The sequence below is a fragment of the Saimiri boliviensis genome, chromosome 9 (assembly GCF_048565385.1).
Source record: "Saimiri boliviensis isolate mSaiBol1 chromosome 9, mSaiBol1.pri, whole genome shotgun sequence".
NCBI classification, from domain to species: domain Eukaryota; kingdom Metazoa; phylum Chordata; class Mammalia; order Primates; family Cebidae; genus Saimiri; species Saimiri boliviensis.
Window position 1 is genome coordinate 33,234,214 of NC_133457.1, and position 21,903 is coordinate 33,256,116.

The following is a 21,903-nucleotide window of genomic DNA, read 5'->3' on the forward strand; positions in this document are numbered from 1 at the left end:
TTATTCAGTCTTACACTTTCTTTTTCAGATGCCGAAATTGCAGATAAAAATAAATGCATCATTGCCTGATGTCAAAGTCTATTAGGGATAGTGTTGGTGCTAAACCCAGCCCGGGGTTTGCTACAGCTTTCCATGATAAAATGTCAACCTTCCTTTGATCCATCTCAGCAGAGGAATAAGCCAGGCCATGGGATTAGCAGGTATGCCTGTTGGGAGTTGTTCCCAAAGCCTCAGCGTTTCTCCTGTTAGTCTAGATCCTACACCAGTAAATGCACCATCCGTCATCAAGGATGATGACTTCTATCAGCAGGGCACAAGTTCATGACCAATTGAGCTATTCTGTTCTTTTTTCCCCCATTAATATGGAAACAGAAAACATTTATTAAACTGGCAAGGGCCAAGGTTATGATTTATGGACCTTTATAAACAGATTTTTCTTACAAAGGACTGACTGGTCCACTCTAGATTGAATCTGTGGAGACCTTATAATCCCTGCTGATCAAATAAAAGTGAGATCCCTGCTCCTGGGTTGCATAAATTGTGGTGACAGCAGGGGTCACATGCTTGCTCCTGCCCATTATCTGCATTCCTTAAATGGGGGGCACCCATTTAAGTTACTCATTGTAAATACCAATAATTCCTTGTGAATTTGACTAATGTGTATATAGGGCACACTATAGACACACACACACACACGCACACATGCATTATTCCCAATTAGGAGGAATATATATGATCACAGATAGCATGAAAACAACTGGTAAATTTCTGCTGAAGACACTGGAAAATTCAGAGTTGGACAAAAACGCGCAGAAATCATGGAGAACAGCTGGTCAATTCAGTAAGAAATGAAATGTCACACTGACCATCAAGCCCAGTGTCAGGTTCCCAGCAGTTAGGTTGATGTCAGCCCCACAGAGTCAATCCTGAGGCACGTAGGAACACACTCAGTACATTCTGCTTCCTCTCTGCACATGCATATGCAGTGCATCCTCTCAGCTACTTCAGGTGTTACAGGCATTAGTCTACTTTCTGCCTTTAGCAGGCATGGCTTCTAAACAATGAGAAAGAAGCCATCTAATCCCAAATGCTTACCATCTCTGGGCGGGTATGACCCAGGAACCAGGGCATGGAGCAGAGTTCTTAGGGAGGGTTGCGGGCAGCCCCTAGGGAGGCTGCTCTTCCTCACCCACGTGGAGTTGGGCTGTGAAGCACTGAATGGGGAAAGCCATCCAGCTTGCAGACATTTCCACATGCAGTCTTTGCCATGTGGCCTCATTTAGTATGTTGAGATACTTTGAATTTGTTGAATCTTCAGTCAAGCATTTAAAAAAGTTATAAATGCAAATTTAGTACAGTTACAGCATAGTTCTCATTGACTCATCCAATGAGGAAGAACACCCAAGCTGGATACATCTGTCTGCAGGTTCAGTGGTTGCTCATGTCTTGGCCAGTATTTGCTATGAACAGACCTAACATTTTCTGTCAGTTGTAAGAATGTTCTATTTGTATTATTTGACAGTGGGACTTTTTGGTGGGGCTGTGTGCCAAGGACTGTGTCCAAGAAACTTTGCATATATCATTTCATCTTCTCAACAACTGGCAAAGTATTTGTCTGATGTTACAGATGACGAAATGAAGACTTTATACAGGTTAGTTAACTAAAGCCGCAGAATGCTCAAGTCAGAATTTCAACTCAGCTCTGCCTGCTCCAAAGCTTATATTCCCAAGCATTCTTTTGAATTCCAGATATAAATATATGTTGCCTGTAAACTACAAGTTGGGTACTACCTTGTAAAGTATAATGAGGCATTTGGCATTTTATTATTATTTTTGAGACAGAGTCTCGCTCTGTCTAGAGTGCAGTGGCACAATTTTGGCTCACTGCAAGCTCTGCCTCTCAGGTTCAAGCAGTTCTCCTGCCTTGGCCTCCCAAGTAGCCAGGACTACAGGCGTGTACCACCATGCCCAGCTGATTTTTGTATTTTTGGTAGAGGTGGGGTTTTATCATGTTGGCCAGGCTGGTCTCGAACTCTTGACCTCATGATCTGCCTGTCTCAGCCTCCCAAAGTGCTGGGATTACAGGCATGAGCCACCCCAGCCTTGTTCTTTAAATGCTATACATGAGCTCCCTAGAAGCCACTCAGACTTACTCTGATTTTATTGAGCACATTTTAGACACTAGGGATTCACTCTGGACAAAAACAGGCATGTTCCCAGTCCCCATGGAACTCAGAGTGTAATTGGGAAGAGAGAGACATTTATTCAGATAATTCCAAAGATATAGGTACTATTAAAACTATGGAAAGTGCTATGAAGAAGCCCCACTGAGAGGCTACCTGAGTTCCATCCCATCACTTCCCAGCTGAGTGTTGAGGGGAGGTGTGCTTAGCCTACCTGACCTCTGTAATTGTGGAAGTATTTTGTTTAGTGCTGCTTTCCCTTACAGGGGTCTTAAGAGTTGTTTGTAAAAGACTTAGACCAGTGCCCAGTTCGCAGCAAACTTGTAATATTGTCATTCATTATTGATAGGTGGGACCATGAGGGTGTTTAACAGGGCCTCGCCGCTCTTGAGAAGATGGAGCAAGTATTTACTGCTCTGTAACACAACCCCTAAAACCGGAAACAGTCACTTATTCTCATGTCTGGGGCTTTGTGGGTTGACTGGGCTCACCTCAAAGTTTTCTTGCTTGGGGTCTATCGTGCAGGCATTGGCATATGTCAGCAGGGGCTTTGGTCACGTGATGGGCTGACCTGCCAGCTCACTAGTTCGCAGGGCCACTGCAGGGAGCTTGGCTGGGGCTGTGGACTAGAGCCTCTGCCTGGGTCTCTCCATGTGGCTTGGACTCCCCACCGTAGGACACTGTGTTCTGAGAGAGATTGTCCCAAGGGCAAGCATTCCAAAGACCTACATGGAAGTGGCTCTTGTTCCTGAGGCTCCTGGAAACCTATCCTCAGAAGCCTCAGCATGTCCCTGCTGCTACGTCCTACCATTTAGGCAAGTTGCTAGGTCCTGCCCAGGTCCACGGGGGTGGAGAACTTGACCAGGGGGTGACAAGGTCACATTATGGAAGATGATACGGGATAGGATATGTTAAGATTATTTTTGGAAAATACAACCTACTTTGGAAGCTTCCCTGAGAAAGCGGTATTTGAGCTGAGGGCTGAAGGCAAAGATGCTCTCCCTACGTGCCCCACCCCAAAGAAAAGAGTCGGCAGCAGGGGCTAAAAGAGTGGGAAGCAATTCAGGCAATTTAGACCAAGAGCCCAGCATTCTGCAAAGGCCAGTGACAGGAGGGAGTGCAGCCTTGCTTGAGGACCTGAAAGGACAGTGAGACTGGGGTGCAGAGAAGGAAAGGGAGAGCGTGCGAAGTGAGTGGCGAGGGCACAGGGGCTCTCAGGAAGGGCTTGGCAGGCCTTGTTAGGTAGTTTGTTCTTCTTTTCCTAAAAGGTTAGTGCCAACCATTTAGTTCTGTTATACTTAACGCACTTTTTGTTCATTTTACTTAATTACAAAAGAAGTACATGCTGATTGTTACCAAAAAAAGTCAAATGCTAACAAATGTAAATTTAAAAAGTGCATATTCCTCTCACACTGCCCGTCTCCCACTCCCCACGGGTAGCAGCACAGCCAACGCCTCCTTACATGGCGATGTTCAGATGCCACCAACAAATGCCCTCCTCCTCTCCCTGAGAAGTTCTGACTTCTACCATCAAGGAAATGCATAGCTCTTTTTAAGGATCAGAGAAATCAAAGCATTGAGTATTTAAGTAAAGGCAATGAGCAATTCAGTTTTATCCACTAGAATAATTATGTATTTATTCAAAGCCACAGATGTTAGGTAGAAAGTAGGGAATAACAGTTTAACAGCCTATGTTTAGATGTAACTATTAAAATGTATAAGAACAAGTGTCTCCCCTCTAAAAATATTTTTAAAGTCTCAACAAGATTGTAAACCAAAAACCATTGTAAAAAATCCTTTGTAAATGGATCATTGTAGCCATTAAGCTGACAGGTCAAGGTGAGCATTCTGAACATATAACAAAATATAGGTAATAAATATTCAAAGCATAAAGGAAGTATAATATGAAAAGTAAAACCCTCCCCTCATCTCCCCAGGCCTCAGTGCTAAGGACTTATCATGTGTAATCATCTCTGGTTTGGATTCTTGTGACAATTGTCTCCCAAACTCTGGACCAGTTCTGTCCAATAGAACTTTCTATAATGATAGAAACATCTAAATCTGTGCTGTCTAATATAAGCACGAGCTACATGTTTCTATAAATTTAAATTTTAATTAATAAAAAAGTAATACAATAAAATATGTAGTTTCTCAGCTGCACTTGTTGCATTTCAATAAGTCAGAAGCTCCATGTGGCTGACATCACGTGAAGGGAAACGAAAAACGTGGCTCATTTCACTATCCCTTCTCTTTGCTCTCCCTCCATTCCCAAACCCTAGTCAGAACATTTTCATTTTAGTTCTGTTGGATTACCTTAATAACTTTTAAAAATACAATTAAAATTGCTTATCAATGCATCAATTATTGACTTTCATACTTTGATCCACCACCATGTTAGATCAGAAAATTCATGTTCTCTATTGTTTCTCTCCACAACCTCTGTTCTTTTAACTTCCTACCACCTGTTACTACTTGCCGTATCAGCAGTCTCCAGATGCCATTAATATTCTCTTTTGTGACTATAAACTCTCCATGCTTCTCTAAGATTGGTTCTAACATTAGAAAGTGATAACCAGCCTTTATAATATTATAATTGCATAAGAATTAATTTGTTATACAAATAGTATGGGCAAACCTGCAAAAAAGGAGACATTTGTGATCCTATGCCACCAAACTTGTGCCATTCAAAAGTGAGTATGCTAACTTCCATCTTCAGCCAAGGTCGAGAGCAGATTTCCCACATAAAACAACCCAAAGCAGAAAATGTATATGAAACAATAGTTCTCATAGCCTTGGACCCTTGGCAAAGACATAGATGACTTAGAAAAGGGAAACAAATGGGGTGAGCTCTATGATTGCCCCAGCTTATGACTTTGAGAGAGTTTCCAGGCCATGGTGCGAGAAGGAGAAAGTCCAGCAGAGCCTAGAAGACCCCCTGAATTGAAGCAATGGAGGTGAGGTACTTGGGAGACTGAGGTGGCTAGAGTTTTCAGGACAGAGCACCCAAGAGCAGGGAGCCATGCAAAGAAAGAGCAGACATCTGCAGAGTACCCTTCTGGCATCCAGCAGAGTACTGATCATCACACCTGTGAGCGCATACCTGAGGCAGAGCACAGAACCACTCAGGAACTGTAGCAACAATCAACATTTCAATTAACCCTCTTGGAAGTCATTTTAGACATTTTTGTAGTCATTCTCCCCATGAAATTTTTATGCCACAGATGTTAATGTATGTGTGATACATTATGTACATTATATATACATATATATATATGAGATACAGATATGTATACCTTTGCTTTATGCATAAACAATAAAAATTTTTCTCTAAAAACTAAATTTTGTCCCTTTGCGAGCAATATTGCCATCTTTGAGAATGTATGGAATAAAGAGAACAGTACACAGTGTTTACATAGGGCCAGGATAGTGTCAGTCAGAGATCCTCATAATTCAGAAGGGTCTTGTCTCAAGTAGGTAATAATTGGCCCCAAAATATACACTGCTCTGGTCCCACCTAAAACATTTAAAAGCAAGACCTGAAAAGGTCAAACTTTTTTTTAGTAACTGACCTGCTTGCCTGATCAGGACCCAAAATGATAAAATTCAAAAATGTTTCCAAAAGAGAAACATTCTTTGCAAGCATGCAAAGAAGCAGAAAAATATGACTTATAATGAGGAGAAAATTAAAACCAACCCAAAACTGGCATAGATATCAGAAGTAGTAGACAAGAGTATTAAAACACTTACTATAGCTGTATGTCTTCTGTTCAAAACTAAGTAGTGACATTGATAATATTTCTCAAAAGGCCCAAATCAAACCTCTAGGGATTAAAAACTTCAATGTGTAAAATAAAAAATACAATAGATGGGATTAAAAACAGAGTAGATTGTGCAAAAGAAAAGATTAAACTTGAAGACATAGCAATAATACAAAGTATCCAAAATAAAGCACAGACATAAAAGAAAATATAAAACAAAAATGAATGGCCTTCACTACAAGGAAGATAAGAAGGAAGAGAAGAGCAGAAAACAAATAACAAAATGGCAAGCATAAATTCCTACTTGTCAGTAAAACATTGAAAGTAAATGGACTAAACTCTCCAATCAAAAGATGGAGTGGCTGAACAGATAAAAATAAAATAAGACACAATGATCTGTTGCCTTCAAAAAATATACTTAACCTATAAAAATACACACAGACTGAAAATAAAGAGAAGGAAAATGATATTCCATGCCCACGAAAACAAAACAAAACAAAAAAAGAGAAGCTATTACTTATATCAGAAAAAGTAGATTTCATGACAAAAACTGTAAGAAGAGACAAGGTCATTATACAATGATAAAAGGGTCAATTCAGCAAAAGCCTATGATGATTACAAACATATACACACCCAGCAGCAAGATATATAAAGCAAATATTATTAGAGTTAAAGACAGAGATAGACTCCAATATGATAATAGCTGGAGACTTCAACACCCCACTTTTAGCATTGGCCAGATGTCCTGGACAAAAAATCAACAAAGGAACATCAGACTTATTCTGCATGACAGAAGAAATGGACCTAATAGATATTTACAGAACATTTTATCAAACAGCTGCAAAATACACATTTTTCTCCCCAGCCCATGGATCATTCTCAGGGATAAACCGTATGTTGGGTCACAAACTATTTGAAAGCATTTAAATAATATCAAGCGTTCTTCTCTGACTGCAATGGACTAAACCTACAAATCAACAGCAAGAGGAATTTTGGAAACTACACAAACACATGGAAATTAAACAATATGCTCCTGAATGACCAGTGGGTCAATGAAGAAATTAAAAAGGAAATTGAAAAATTTCTTGAAACAAGTGATAATGGAAAAACAACATACCAAAACCTATGGGATGTGATAAAAGCAATACTAAGAGGGAAATTTACAGCAGTAAATGTCTACATCAAAAAAGAAGAAAAAACTTCAAATAAATAACCTAATGATTCATCTTAAAGAACTAGAAAAGCAAGGGAAAACCAAATCCAGAATTAGATGAGAAAAAGGTTTTAATACAGGTCAGAGCAGAAATAAATTAAATGAAGAAAACAATGCAAAAGACCAATGAAACAAAAAGCTGGTTTTTGAAAAGATAACAAAATTAACAACCTTGAGCCAGACTAAGAAAAAAAGAAAGCAGGCCAAAATAAATAAAATCAGAGATGAAAAAGGAGACATTGCAAGTGATACTGCAGAACATCAAAGGATCATTAGTGGCTACTATGAACAACTATATGCCAATAAATTGGAAAATCTAGAAGAAATGGATAAATTCCTAGACACTTGCAACCTACTAAGATTGAACCAAGAAGAAATCCAAAGCCTAAACAGACCAATAACAAGTAACAAGGTTGAAGTTATTATAAAAAATGTTCCACTAAAAAAAGTCTGGGACATGATGACTTCACTGTTGAATTCTACCACACATTTAAAGAAGACTTAATACCAATCCTACTCAAACTATTCCAAAAAACAGAAGAGAAGAGACTACTTCAAAACACATGCTATAAGGCTAGTAGTATCCTGATACTAAAACCAGACAAAGACAGTTCAAGAAAAGAAAACTACAGGCCAATATCTCTGATGAATATTGATGCAGTAATTCTCAACAAAATACTAGCAAACCAAATTCAACAACACATTAGAAAAATCATTTATCATAATCGAGTAGGATTTATCCCAAGGGTACAGAGATGGCTCAACATATCCAAATTAATCAATGTGATACATCACATCAACAGAATGAAGGACAAAAACCAAATGATCATTTCAACTGATGCTGAAAAATCATTTGATAAAGCTCAACATTCCTTCAAGATTAAAAAAAAAAAAAAAACCAACTCCAAAAACTGGGTGTAGAAGGAATATCCAGTATCCCTGAACATTATAAAAGCCATATATTACAGACCCACAGTATAATACTATACTGAATAGGGGAGAACTGAAAGCCTTTTCTCTAAGATCTAGAACATGACAAGGATATCCACTTTCACTACTGTTATTCAACATACTATGGGAAATCCTTGCTAGAGCAATTGGATAAGAGAAACAACTAAAGGACATTCAAATGGGAAAGGAAGAACTCAAATTATCCTTCATTGCAGATGACATGATCTCATATTTGGAAAAGATTATGACTCTACCAAAAAACTGTTAGAACTGATAAATTCAGTAAAGTCACAGGATATAAAATCAATATACAAAAATTTGTAGCATTTCTATATGTCAATAGTGAATAATCTGAAAAAAAAAGGAAAAATGTATTCCCACTTATGACAGCCACAACTAAAATTAAATATCTGAGAATTAACCGAAGAAGTGAAAGATATCTATAATGAAAATGATAAAACATTGATAAATGAAATTGAAGAGGATACCAAAAAATGGAAAAGTATTCCTTATTCCTGGATTGGAAGAAGCAATATTGTTAAAATTTCGATATGCCCCAAAGCAATCTACAGATTCAATGCAATCCCTATCAGAATACTACTGACATTCTTCACAAAAATTGGAAAAAATCCTAACACTTATATGAAACCACAAAAGACCCACAATAGCCAAAGCTATTCTGAGCAAAAAGAACATAACTGGAGGAATCACATTACCTGACTTCAAATTATACTACAGAGTTATAGTAACCAAAACAGCATAGTACTGGCATAAAAGCAGACACATGGACCAATGAACAGAATACAGAACCCATAAACAAATCCGCACACTTATGGTGAACTCATTTTCAACAAAGGTGGTAAAAACGTACACTGGGAAAAACACCATCTCTTTAATAAATGGTGCTGGGAAAACTGGATATCCATATGCAGAAGAATAAAACTAGTCCCCTATCTCTTGCCATATACAAAAATCAAATCAAAATAGATTAAAGACCTAAGTCTAAGTCCTCAAAATTTGAATCTACTCCAAGAAAACATTGGGGAAATTCTTCAGGACATTGGTCTGGGCAAAAATTACTTGTATGAATACAAGCACAGGCAACCAGAGCAAAAATGGACAAATGGGATCACATCATGTTAAAACCTTCTGCACAGCAAAGGAAACAATCAACAAAATGAAGAGACAACCCACGGAATGGGAGAAAATTTTTGCAAACTATCCACCTGACCAGGGACTAATAACCAGAATATATAGGAGCTGAAATAGGTCTGTAGAAAAAAATCTAATTCTCCAATTTAAAAATGGGCAAAAGATTTGAATAGACATTTCTCAAACAAAGACATACAAATGGCAAACCAAGTATATGTTAAACTTCTCAACATCACTGATCATCAGAGAAATGAAAATCAGAAGTACAATTAGATATCCTCTCACCCCAGCTAAAGGTGTGAGGATAAAGGGCTTTATCCAGTATCAGGCAATAACAAATGCTGACAAAGATATGGAGAACAGTTTGGAGATTCCTCAAAAATCTAAAAACCAAGCTACCATATGATCCAGCAATCCTACTGTTGAGTATATACCGAAAGGAAAGGAAATCAGTATATCAGAGAGTTTTGTGCACTCCCATGTTTATTACAAAACTGTCCACAAAAGCCAAGATTTGGAAGCAACCTAACTGTCCATCAGCGGATGTATGGATAAAGAAAATGTGGTACTTAAACACAATGGAGTACTCTTCAGCCACAAAAAGAATGAAATTCTGTCATCTGCAATAGCATGGATGGAACTGGAGGTCTGTATGTTAAGTGAAATAAGCCAGGCAGAGAGAGACAAACATCACATATTCTCACTTATTTGTGAGATACAAAAAATCAGAACAACTGAACTTACGGACATACAGAGTAGAAGGATAATTACCAGAGTCTGAGAAGTATAGGGAATGGGTGTTGGAGGAGGTGGCGATGGTTAATGGGTACCAAAAATAGAAAGGAGAAATAACATCTAGTATACAGTACAGCAGGGGGACAACAATTAAGAATTTAATTGTACATTTTAAAATATCTAAAAGAATATAATTGGATTGTTTGTGACACAAAGGATAAATGCTTGAGAGAAGGATACCCTATTTCTCATGATATGACTATTATGCATTGCATCATGTACTCCATAAACATATACACCTACTAGGTGCCCACAAAAATTTAAATTTCTTTTTTTTTTTTTTAATGAACAGAGTATCAGTGAGCTGTGGGACAACTTCAAGTAGCCTCATGTAAATGCTATTGGAGTATCTGAATAACAAGAGTGAGTGAGCAGGACAAAAAAATAGTTGAAAAAATAATATACAAACATTTTCCACATTCAGTGTACATTGTAAACCCACAGATCCAGGAAATTCAACAAACCCCAGGCATAAGATGCGAGAAGAAAACTACGCCATGGCACATACCACAGTTAAATTGTTTCAAACCCACATTGATAAAGAGAAAAAAATTGTACAGGAAGCTAGAGAAAAAATAAAGACATTAAAGACATTTTATACAGAAAAACAAAAATAAGGATGGTAACAATCTGTCTTCAGAAACAATGTAAGTGAGAAGGTAGTAAAGCAATATCTTTATTGTACTGACTCCAAGAAAAAAATTCTTCCTAGATTTCTGTACCAGCAATAAATGTGTTTTAAGAGTAGAAAAATAAAAATTACTTTGTATGTACAAAAGCTGAAGCAATTCTTTACCAACAAACTCACATTAAAAGAACAGTTTTTTTAAGCTCCCAGGAAGTAGAAAATGAAACCAGATAGAATTACTGATCTGCTCACACAAAAAAAGAAGAGTACTTGAAATGGTAACTATATATATATTAAATAAATACATTTTAATTTTTTCTTATTGCTTAAATCTCTTTAAAAGATAAGTGGCTGTTTCAAAAATAACAATGCAATGTGAGCTTTATATGCATACACAGCATGACAACAGTTGCACAAAATCCTAGGGGGAGAAATGGAAGCAAATTGTTGCAGGGTTCTTATGCTATATATTAAATGGTATAATTGCCCTTAAAAGTAGGCTATTATATGTTAATGATGTAGACTATAAGCCCTGGGAAACTACTAAAGTAATATAAAAAAGAGTTATAGTTAATAAGCCAACAAAGGAAGTAAAATAGAATAAAAAACTACTTAAAGGAAAGCAAAAAAAAGAGGGAAAAAGGATCAAAGAATACATGGGACAAATAGAAAAATAGATAACTGGAATTATTAAATACAAACACTTCACAAATTTGACTTTAAGATAAACTTCTGCCCTTCAAATGACACTACTAAGACAATTAAAACTCAAGCCACAGACTGGGAGAAAGTATTTGCAACACTGTATTTGATAAAGGACTTGTTTTCAGAATATTTAAAGAACTCCTACAACTCAGAAAGCAAACCATAATTCCAGCACTTTGGGAGGCTAAGGCAGGCAGACCATGATGTCAGGAGTTTGAGACCAGCCTGGCCAATATGGTGAAACTCCATCTCTACTAAGCTGGCCGGTGGTGAGCACCTGTAATCCTAGCTACTTGGGAGGCTGAGGCAGGAGAATCACTTGAACCCAGAAGGTGGAAGTTGCAGTGAGCTGAGATCACACCATTGCACTCCAGCCTGGATGATAGGGTGAGACTCCATCACAAAAAAAAAAAAAAAAAAAAAGAAAAGAAAAAAGAAAGCATACCAATATGATAAAAATAATAAAGCACAATTGACATAAAATATAACAATAGCCAAAAAGCATTTGAAAAGATGTTCAACTTTATAAGTCATTAGGGAGCTGGAAATTAAAACCACAACATACATTACTCCACACTCACCAATATGGATAAAATTTTAAAGACTGATGATATGGTTTGGCTGTGTCCCTACCCGAAAATCATCTTGAATTCCCACATGTTGTGGGAGGGACCCAGTGGGATGCAATCGAATCCTGGGGGCAGGTCTTTCCTATGCTGTTCTCATGGTAGCAAATAAGTCTTACAAGATCTGGTGGTTTTATAAGGTGGAGTTTCCCTGCACAAGCTCTCTCTACCTGCTGCCATCCATGTAAGACATGACTTGTTCCTCCTTGCCTTCACCATGACTGCGAGGCCTCCTCAGCTGCTTGTAACTATAAGTCCATTAAACCTCTTTCCTTTGTAAATTGCCCAGTCTCTAGTATGTCTTCATCAGCAGGGTGAAAATGGACTAATACAATTGACAATACTAAATGGTGGTGAAAATATAATTCTTATACATCATTGTTGGGAAGAAAATGGTAAAACCACTTTGGAAAATAGTTGGACATTTTAAAATATTGTTAAACATCCACCTGACCTATGAACTAGCAATTCGAATTCCAACTTATATCTACTGTAAGACTCACACAAGAATATTTATACTAGCTTAATTCATATTCATAGTATTCAGAAACCTTAAACTACTCAAATGACCATCAATGCAAGAATGGAAGAACAAATTGCGCTATATTCATGAAATAGACATATGTTCAACTATAAGAATAAGGTGGTACCTGCAACAAATGTGGGTGACTCCATAAAACCTCTTGCTGAGTAAGACACTACAGACTACATACTGTGTGATTCCATTTACAAAGAGTTCTAGAATAGGCAAAACTAAGAGATAGTAATAGTAATCATGTCAGTGGTTTCCTGAAGTGGGGTGGGATGTAGTGGAAATTGACCCCAAAGGGAACTTTCTGGAGTGATTTACATGTAATATAGATGTGAGAAGTCAATATCCTGATTGACATAGTACACCTGGTTGCAACTAGTGTCCAACTAGTACAAATAGTACAACTAGTCCTAGTTACAATAGTTAACCTAGTTAACTAGTTCTAGTTACAATATACTTGACATCTGTCAAAACTCATTGAATTGTACATTTGAAATCTTTACATTTTATGGTATGTAAGTTATACCTCAGTCAAGCTGATTTTATATCTTAAAAATTAAAAAAATGTAAAAACTAGCAGAAAAACAATTGGAAGTAGGAGCAGAGTTGGGGAATATACTATATTATTATTACTATTATTTCATGCCTTTCCCTTATCAGTAAAATCTTTCTTGTTTTTTAATTATATAATTTATTAGAGCTTATTACTATGAGTAGTAGTATTGAGACAGAGTCTCACTCTGTCACCCAGGCTGGAAGATCTGTTAGGAAGCTATTGCTGTCAACCAGGCAAGCAATGATAGTGGTTTAGAATAGAGTGTGGCCATAGAGATGGGAGGCGTCATCACATGTGGGGTCTTAATTGGGTGCAGCAGGAAAAAAAATGAAATCAAGGATGGCTCCTTGGTTTTCAACTGAGCAGCTAGGTGAACAGCATGTCATTCAATAAAAGCAACAAGACGTAGGGGAAAGCAGTTTTGGAGAAAAACATTAAAAGTGCAGTAAGGACCTATCTAAATTGAGGTGCCAGATAGACTGATGGAGCCAGTGTATATGTTAGATGGTCCAGGCAGCGAGAGACTGGGGACAGAGGTTTGAGAGTCTTCAGTGATATTTAATGTCCCACTTGATCACTGATAGGCCCTTTTATTTATGAAATCTTGGGTGTCAACTCTGGAAATATTTTTCTACTATTCATTTAATTATAATCTCTCTATTCTGCCTATTCTTTCTAGAATTCCTATTACAGCTGGCCTTTTGTATTCATGGAATCCACATTTGTAGATTCGACTAACAGCAGATAGAAAATATTTTTGTTAAAAAAGTGCTTCTAATTAATGGCGTCCAGCAAAAAAATAATAAAAATAAATAAAAAACAACAAAGGATGGTTGTGTCTGCACCGAATGCTTACAGACCTTTTTCTTGTCATTATTTCCTAAACAATACAGCATAACAACTATTTACATAGCTTTTACATTGTATTAGGTATTCTAAGTAATCTAGAGATTATTTAAAGGATACTAGAGGATGTGCATAGATTGTATTCAAATATGACACCATTTTATATACAGAACTTGAGCATTCATGGATTTTTGATGTCTGCGGGGGGTCCTGGAACCCATCCCTCACAGACACCAGAGCATGATTGTAGATGGATGTTAAACCTTCTAGATCAATCCACAGGGTCGCTTAACTGTCCATTTTATTTTCTTAATGGTTTCTTGTTCAGTTCTTAGGCTGATTTATGTGATGCTGGCTTTAATATTTTCTGTTTTTAAGACCTCTTTTTTTCTGGAGATTACATCTTCTTATGGAAACTATTTCTGTTTTGTGATTGCAATTAGGACTCCATTTAGATCTATTTAGATTCTTGTAAGTTTTTTTCTCCCTATCATTACCTCTGTTATTACAGTTGTTCTGTGTGTTTGTATTGGTCCGTCTGTCTTTTACACTAATATTTTTCATGGTGTGTCAGGAGGTCCCTGGAGCTCTGTTCTTTTTTATGAACACAGACCCGTTTGCTCAATGTTCATGGCTGGGAAGGTTTTCATGCAAGTGTGTTGTCCTCTGGGTCTTTCCCCTGAATGGAGGAAGTGGTGTATTGGGTGGAATGTGTGAACCCTCAGGCCTCTTCATAGGGGCACAAGCAGGAATTGGCAGTCAGGCTGACATTTTGAGTGCTTTTAAATTTAGTGGAGTATGAATTCTTCCAAGAAATCATTATTACTATTTAAATAAGGAATAATGAATAACAGTTACCCCTCCCTGAAAACTCATGCCCAGGTAAATATCACTAGCCAATAAAGTCCTTCACAAGGCATTGACCCATCAGTGATTGGAAGGAAGGCACATAGTAAGCGGCTCTCACATGTCCTTCCTGCTTCAGCCCACACATCTGTCCAAGTCAAAGTTCAGACTCAGCCTGGAGGAGATTCACTGGGCTGGGGCCTATATGACAGTCATTTCAGCCAGTGGTAACTCATACTTAAATTTATGTAAATTTAACTTACTCTCTGCTGCCAGAATGCTGACAAGAGGGCTGCCCTGAGAGAGAATTAGTTTGAGCATGAAATAGCCACATTCATTAGTCCCAAAATGCATGTGTATGGTTAAATGAGTGATTATATTCCAAGGTTGATGCAGGTTATTTAGGGAATGTCTATCCCTCTATTACCTCCACAGGCATGGTTCATCAGAGTTCACTGCATGTAACCCTATTTTAATGGCTCATAAGACAAATATATTGGTCCTGCAAAGGAAACCAAACAGGATGTTATTGTTAGTAACTTGGAACAACAGATTTGAATATTTTAAGAAGGACACGTTAGTAAAAGGGATGTGTATCAGCAGATTTTATATCCACAAAGATAAATTACAGCAATGAACACAGGAAGGACAAACAGTCCAAATGCAAGATGGGCCAGGCCTGATTCATCCAGGGTTAGCAGAGTACCCACCAAGGAAGACGTTAACACATCATAATCATCATTAGTCAGTGAGGCTACATGTCAATCATAAATATTCAAAGAAGTGTAACGGTGGGATAAATGATGATTGTCATCATTGGGAAAGGAAATTGGCAAGAGTCGTACACAGAAATGATTCCAGGAGTCAGGCTGGTGACGTAAATGTGTGAAACTGATGAGAGTACAATCAGGAGTGGTGAGGACTGTGACCAGCTGGAGAATAAATGTCACTCTGAAGACATTCTCATTCAGATTATATATTCACACACACACATACACACACACACCCCACACACACACACCACACGCGCACACACACACACCACACATACCACACACACACACACCACACACCCCACACACCCCACACACACACCACACACACCACACACACCACACACACACACCACACACACCACACACACACACACACACACACATACACACACACCACACACACTCTGGCCAGTCAGATAGAAGTTTCTCAGAGCCCACAGTGTCTTTGGCATCGTAAGCAATGAGCAGCCCCTCTCTCCAGAACTGTTGCATTAATGATTGTGGCAGTTGTCTAACACTGGGATACCTGTGAACTGTAGTATCACTTAGAGTTACCACACCACTACTGTTTTGCAGTACTGTGTTCTTACTTTCTCACAAAGGAGAAGGGGGTAGTCCTTAAAATTTCAGTTAATGGAAAAACATATCTGACCAACTATATAAATATATTGAATGTAAATATATTCTACCAAGTGATTGCAGAGGAAAACATTGAGAATGCTCTTCTGTGATTGTGAGTGTTCATCACTGCTCACTGCAGAGATCTTTTCACCTAAAACATGAAGGAGAAACTAAAAGAGCCCACCCCAGGTAAGCAGATGGGAGGGAATTTTGGACACAGCTCCTTGGACTGTGTTAGCCAAGTGAAAGTAACTAATGAGTTAGCAGCCAAGTAATGCCAGCCTTCGTGTCAATGATGAAACTGCTCTCTGTTCTCCTCGAAAACAAGGAACATGTTGGTTCAGAGCCAGAAACTTCCTGACCCCAGGAAAGCTGCACGGCATCGGGTTATCTGGAGACAGTGGAAGCCTCATTTCCATGCAAGCTGAAGTCAAGGTAAACTGACTTCTGGGACAACCCTGAAAGCAGCCCATTTTCAGGGCAGAGTATAACGCAATAATCTTCCATCTTCTCTTAGGGTTTATATATAAATATAACATCAGAAGTCTATTTTCTGAATTTTCTATTAATTATGTAGCCTATATGATATAGGTTATAATATATATAGCATTATATACAATATAGGTTACATAATGGAAAATTCAGAAAATGGACCTTCGACAGTTGTGGAAACTAGTTAAGATATGGAAAAAACTCCTATTAACTAGACCTTAGTAGAAGTAGAATTTGAAGGACCTTCTTTTCTTTTCCAGCGAGGGAAAATCATATAGATTGATTCGCAGAAAGAGATAAAAATTTGCCTTCAATATAAAGAGCATGGGTCTCCATTTAATTTGCAGGGACATATAGGAGAAGGAAAAGAATGACCCTGGTTGAAGTCAGGTCTTTTTCCTCCTTTTCTCCCACATCTGCTGTTGGATCATGCATTTTCTACACCTCAGAAATTTTGAAAGTCAATATGGATGATAATTAAGTGAAAAACGCAAATCAAAGTCATATTCACAGATTTAGGTGGTCTCAATGAGACTTGAGCCTTGGAATTTTGCAGTCTCTGTAGGACTATATCAGGAGTTAAAATGTGTCTCCTTTGGGCGCAGGCAAATGAAATGGTTGGCATAAACAGTGGATGTTATGGACTGAATGTTTGTGGGTTGGGATCCTAAACCCCAAGGTGATGGTATTAGGAGGTGGGGCCTTTGGTAGGTGATTAGGTCAGGAGGATGGAGCCTTCATGAATAGGATTAGTGCCCTTATGAAAGTCACCCCAGAGCGTTCTCTTGCCTCTTTCCGCCATGTGAGGACACACTGAGAAGTCAGCAGTTTGCAGCCTGGAAGAGGGCTCGCCCCAGAACCTGACCATGCTGGCACCCTGACCTCAGACTTCCAGCCTCCAGAACTGTGGCAGAGAAATGTCTTGTTTATGAGCCACTGAATCTATGGCACTGTTCTAGCAGCCTGAGCTGACTGTAACAATGGGTTTCTACTCAGCAATGTAAAAGAGCAAGCTACTGATGCAAACAGCACCATGAGTCATCCGGCCAGTGTTGAGCAAAAGAGAACTTCTTGGATGGGGACACAGAACTTAACGGGAATTATGGAAATATGCCATACCTTGAGTAGGGTCATCATTACACAGGTGTATACACTTGTCAAAGCCTAAACTGGCTACTTCAAATGAATTAAACCTCAGGAATTTTTTGTTTTTTTTTTTTTTTGAGACAGGGTCTCACTCTGTCGCCCAGGCTGGAGTACAGTGGCACAATCACGGCTCACTGCAACCTCGACTTCCTGGGCTCAAGCGATTCTCCTGCCTCAGCTTCCTAACTGGGACTATGACACACACCACCATGTCCTGCTAATTTTATTTTATTTTTATTTGTTTGTTTTGAGATAGAGTCTCACTCTGTCACCCAGGCTGGAGTGCAGAGGCTCACTACACTCAGCTCACTACAACCTCCACCTACCAGTTTCAAGCAATTCTCCTGCCTCAGCCTCCCGAACAGGTGGGATGCTGTGAGTGCTGCTATGCCGGCTAATTTTTGTATTTTTAGTAGAGACAGGGTTACGCCTTGTTGGCCAGGCTGGTCTTGAACTCCTGTCCTCAAGTAATCTGCCTTGTTCAGCCTCCTAAAGTGCTGAAATTACAGGCATGAGCCACCACTCTCAGCCTAATTTTTCAATTATTATTTATAGAGAGAAGGTCTCACGATGTTGCCCAGGCTAGAAAACCTCAGCTTCTAAAGCACATAGAGAGGAAGTTTGGGAACCATGGCATTCAGATTCAGAAATTTAGGCCTCAAGAAGTCAAGTGACTTCCCCAGAGTGATAGATAAGGATTAAGCCCCATTGCTGCCAACACTCTGTGCAGCTGTCCGCACAGCACCTCCTTCCTTAAAGCCAGTACCCCACAGTTTCTTTTCATCATTATCCTTTTCTTTCTGAAAAACAGATGCTCTCCTTGTGGTGGGTCCTGCCTCTCACCGCCAAGTGTGAATATGTACCTTGGTCCAGAAGAAATGGGTTTTGTATCCTGGAAACAAGGCCAGGGCTCTGCCAGAAAAGGTTCTTTGCTGCCACAGGCCCTAGGTAATTTCGCTTATCTGAATTGCGTAATTGAGCAGGGCTAAGCACTATAATCCCGCAACAGACCTTTGTAGATAGACCCGGCATATCCAACCCAGCAAGGCCATCACATGCAGCTGCTCCCCCAGGGTCTCTGGCCCAGAGATTCGTCTTTGTCAGCTAAGCAGTTTTTTAGAGCCCTGTCACTTTTGATATTTCTTTGACCTAAATGTGATACATCACATAGAAAATATACACCAGCAAAAAAGTCCCCTACATAAATTATGCCTCACATATGTATGCTTTTGACAGGACTTTTTTTCTTTCTAATCAACAAACAAATGAAGGCATTATACCATGTGCATTCATTACACTTAATTTATCAAGCACTTATATGTGCCAGGCACTGTTCTACGTGCTGGGGAAAGAGAACACCAGCTAACTCTATTAAGGGGGCACAGGCACCAAACAAACAGACCTATGAATGAAATTACATGAGTGGTAATATGAGTTTTACAGAAACAAGTCAAGTTCCAGCAAAGAACAGCAGGAGGGGTTCTACCCCAGATATGGATGTCAAGGGAGGCCGCTCTGAAAACTTGACACAGAAAAGGTGAGATTCGCTTCTATGAAGAGGGTGGAAACAGCATTCCAGGCAGAGAGCAGCATAAGCAAAGGCTCTGAGGTGGGAAGGAGCTCAGTTGAGTAGAGACTGGGAAGAGATAAGCAAAGGGAAGAGAAGCACTAGATAAACCTGGAGAGATGGGCCGGAATGGATAATTTGGAACCCTGTAAACCAGTCAGGGTGCTGATGCAATTATCCATGGCAAGATGCCACATGGTCTCAATGACAGAGGTTGCAAGAGAGAGATGGTGAGACGAGGGTGCATCCAAGCAAGATGGTGCATCTCAGTCCCAGCCTTCAGGCCACCTGGTCACCTCCTACTTGATAAAACATCAAGCTATGTTGGCTGCACCCTCGTCTCTCAACAAGCTATCACTATGTTGGGGATAAAGACTTTCCAAGCAACCGGATGAGTAGGGTAAGGAAAGGAAGGAATAACCTCTGGGTTATTCCCAGAGGCTGGGATAACCTCTGAGCTTCTGGCTTGAGAAATGAAGCAGGGAAGTTCAGGGAAGGAGCACATTGCAGGGACATCAAGAGTTCTTGTTTGGACGTGCTGAAGTTGACACCCTATTAACCATCTACCTGGAGGTGTCAAGTAGGCAGTTGGACGTATAAGTCTGGAGCTTAGAGGAGCAGTCAACACTGGCAAGACACATTTGGGGGCCGTTAGCACATGTGCATGGGATTTACAGCCAAGGGAGCTGATGAGAACGTCTGGCTGGGGAGAGGGTGTTGTTGAAGTAGGGGAACCCAGGACAGCAGTTAGAGCTGACAAGCAGCTTGTTCTAAGTTCTCACCACTGGCGTCATTGCGTTCTTCCTTACGGTACTGGGTGACACTGCTGTGAGTAAGATTCCGCACATACCTTTAAACAGCATGGGCGAGATTCATGTGAAGAGCCATATGCAACACGGAGGCTGGCAGGAGATGGAAAAGAACAGAGGGACCCATGTCAGTGGGTCATTGCTGGCACCACTTGAATTTTCAGCCACTGTCCTCATCACCATGGCTGTAGGAGAGGAAATGAGGCAGGGCAAGATGTGTAGATCAATTCATTACTAGAAAATAGTGTGCAGTGTGCATCTCTTCTTGAATAAGGCCCACCTCAGCCGGCAGCACCCCACCAGGGCTCACCCGACCCTTCCCTCCACAGCACTGGCTGAGATACTGATCCACCTTCCGGCACGTCCCTTTCTCTGCCTATCTCCCACCCTTTGGGCCCCCTGCCACCTTCTACTTGTCCTTTTTTTTTTTTTTGAGATGGATTTTCACTCTGTCACCCAGGCTGGAGTGCAGTGGCGCAATCTCAGCTCACTGCAACCTTTACCTCCCAGGTTCAAGCAATTCTCCTGCCTCAGCCTCCTCAGTAGTTGGGATTACAGGCATGCACCACCACGCCTGGCTAATTTTTGTATTTTGAGTAGAGACAGGGTTTCACCATGTCGGCCAGGCTGGTCTCAAACTCCTGACCTCAAGTGATCCGCCCACCTTGGCCTCCCAAAGTGCTGGGCTTACAGGCATGAGCCACCACACCTGGACTACTTACCCTTTCTTTACCCCTCCTGTGTACCCACCTCAGAGTGAGGTTATGAGGATTAGAACCGTGCCTGGATTGTGGTAAGAGCTGAGGAACATGAGCTGTAATGAGCCTTACCATCGTCTCTCTAATGGTTATTATTTCTCTTGTTCTCTGTAGCTCTGCTGTCGATGATCAAGGGTAGCCATCAAAGCAGCTCTCAGGCCACCTGTCTGAGGGGAGGCAGATGAGACATTCTCAGTGCCTAACAACTGGCACACTGTACTGTGGACAATGCAGTAAGGTGAGGTAGCCCTAGCCTCAGGGGGCTGCTGAGTGTCACATGTCTGCCAGCTGAGGTACAAGCACTAGGACAAGTTGCCCCTCACTCCCTGCAGGTGCAGGCCAGCTTTGGCCAGAGGGTAGGCTGGGGCATAGAAGCTATGGTAGCCTGGCAGGGCTAGTGGATACCCAGGGAAGTTCCTGACAGGGCCTAGGGGGTAGGAAGAGGGGAGAGAACAGAGGGAGTTCCCACCAGTGGCTGTTTTCCTAACCTTATGGAAACATCTCAACATTCCAGCACGGTGTGGTTGTTTCAGTATGTGTCTGTTTATCTTCAGCCCAGTGGGAATGAATGAACCAAACCAAGAGAAGAAAGTTCCCCTCCCGCCACCCCATCCCCACCTCCACTATACATCTACCAGGTTCAGATCTGGGCTGTTGATGCTCTTTATCTGAAATAAACCAGAAGCAGGGAAGAGTAGAGGGCTGGGTCAGGGCTTGTCGGGGACTCACACACACACTGTTCCTTCCTGTCTATCAGGACCCACAGAAACCACTGTGGGGCTCCAGCTCCCCCAGAATCCCAGCAGCAGATGTTGACCTGGGGCCTGCCTGGCTGTGGGACCAAGTCTGTATCCCAACATCTGAATGGAGCCTCTGAGGCCTCCCAGGTACCCATGTACTCCTTGGGATGTAACTAACAGAAGAATGCATAAACGAGTTGTGA

At 40.3% G+C, this 21,903-nt stretch overlaps 1 protein-coding gene across 1 annotated transcript in view; it reads left to right on the plus strand.

Annotated features, from left to right (window-relative positions):
• PLCL2 (phospholipase C like 2) overlaps positions 1–11,824 on the plus strand; it is a 206,660-nt gene extending 194,836 nt beyond the window's left edge. Inside the window, exon 8 of the transcript XR_012519194.1 lies at positions 29–11,824. The gene's annotated coding sequence lies outside the window, so the exon portion shown is untranslated. The remainder of the gene's footprint in view (positions 1–28) is intronic.
• The last annotated feature ends 10,079 nt before the right edge of the window (positions 11,825–21,903 follow it).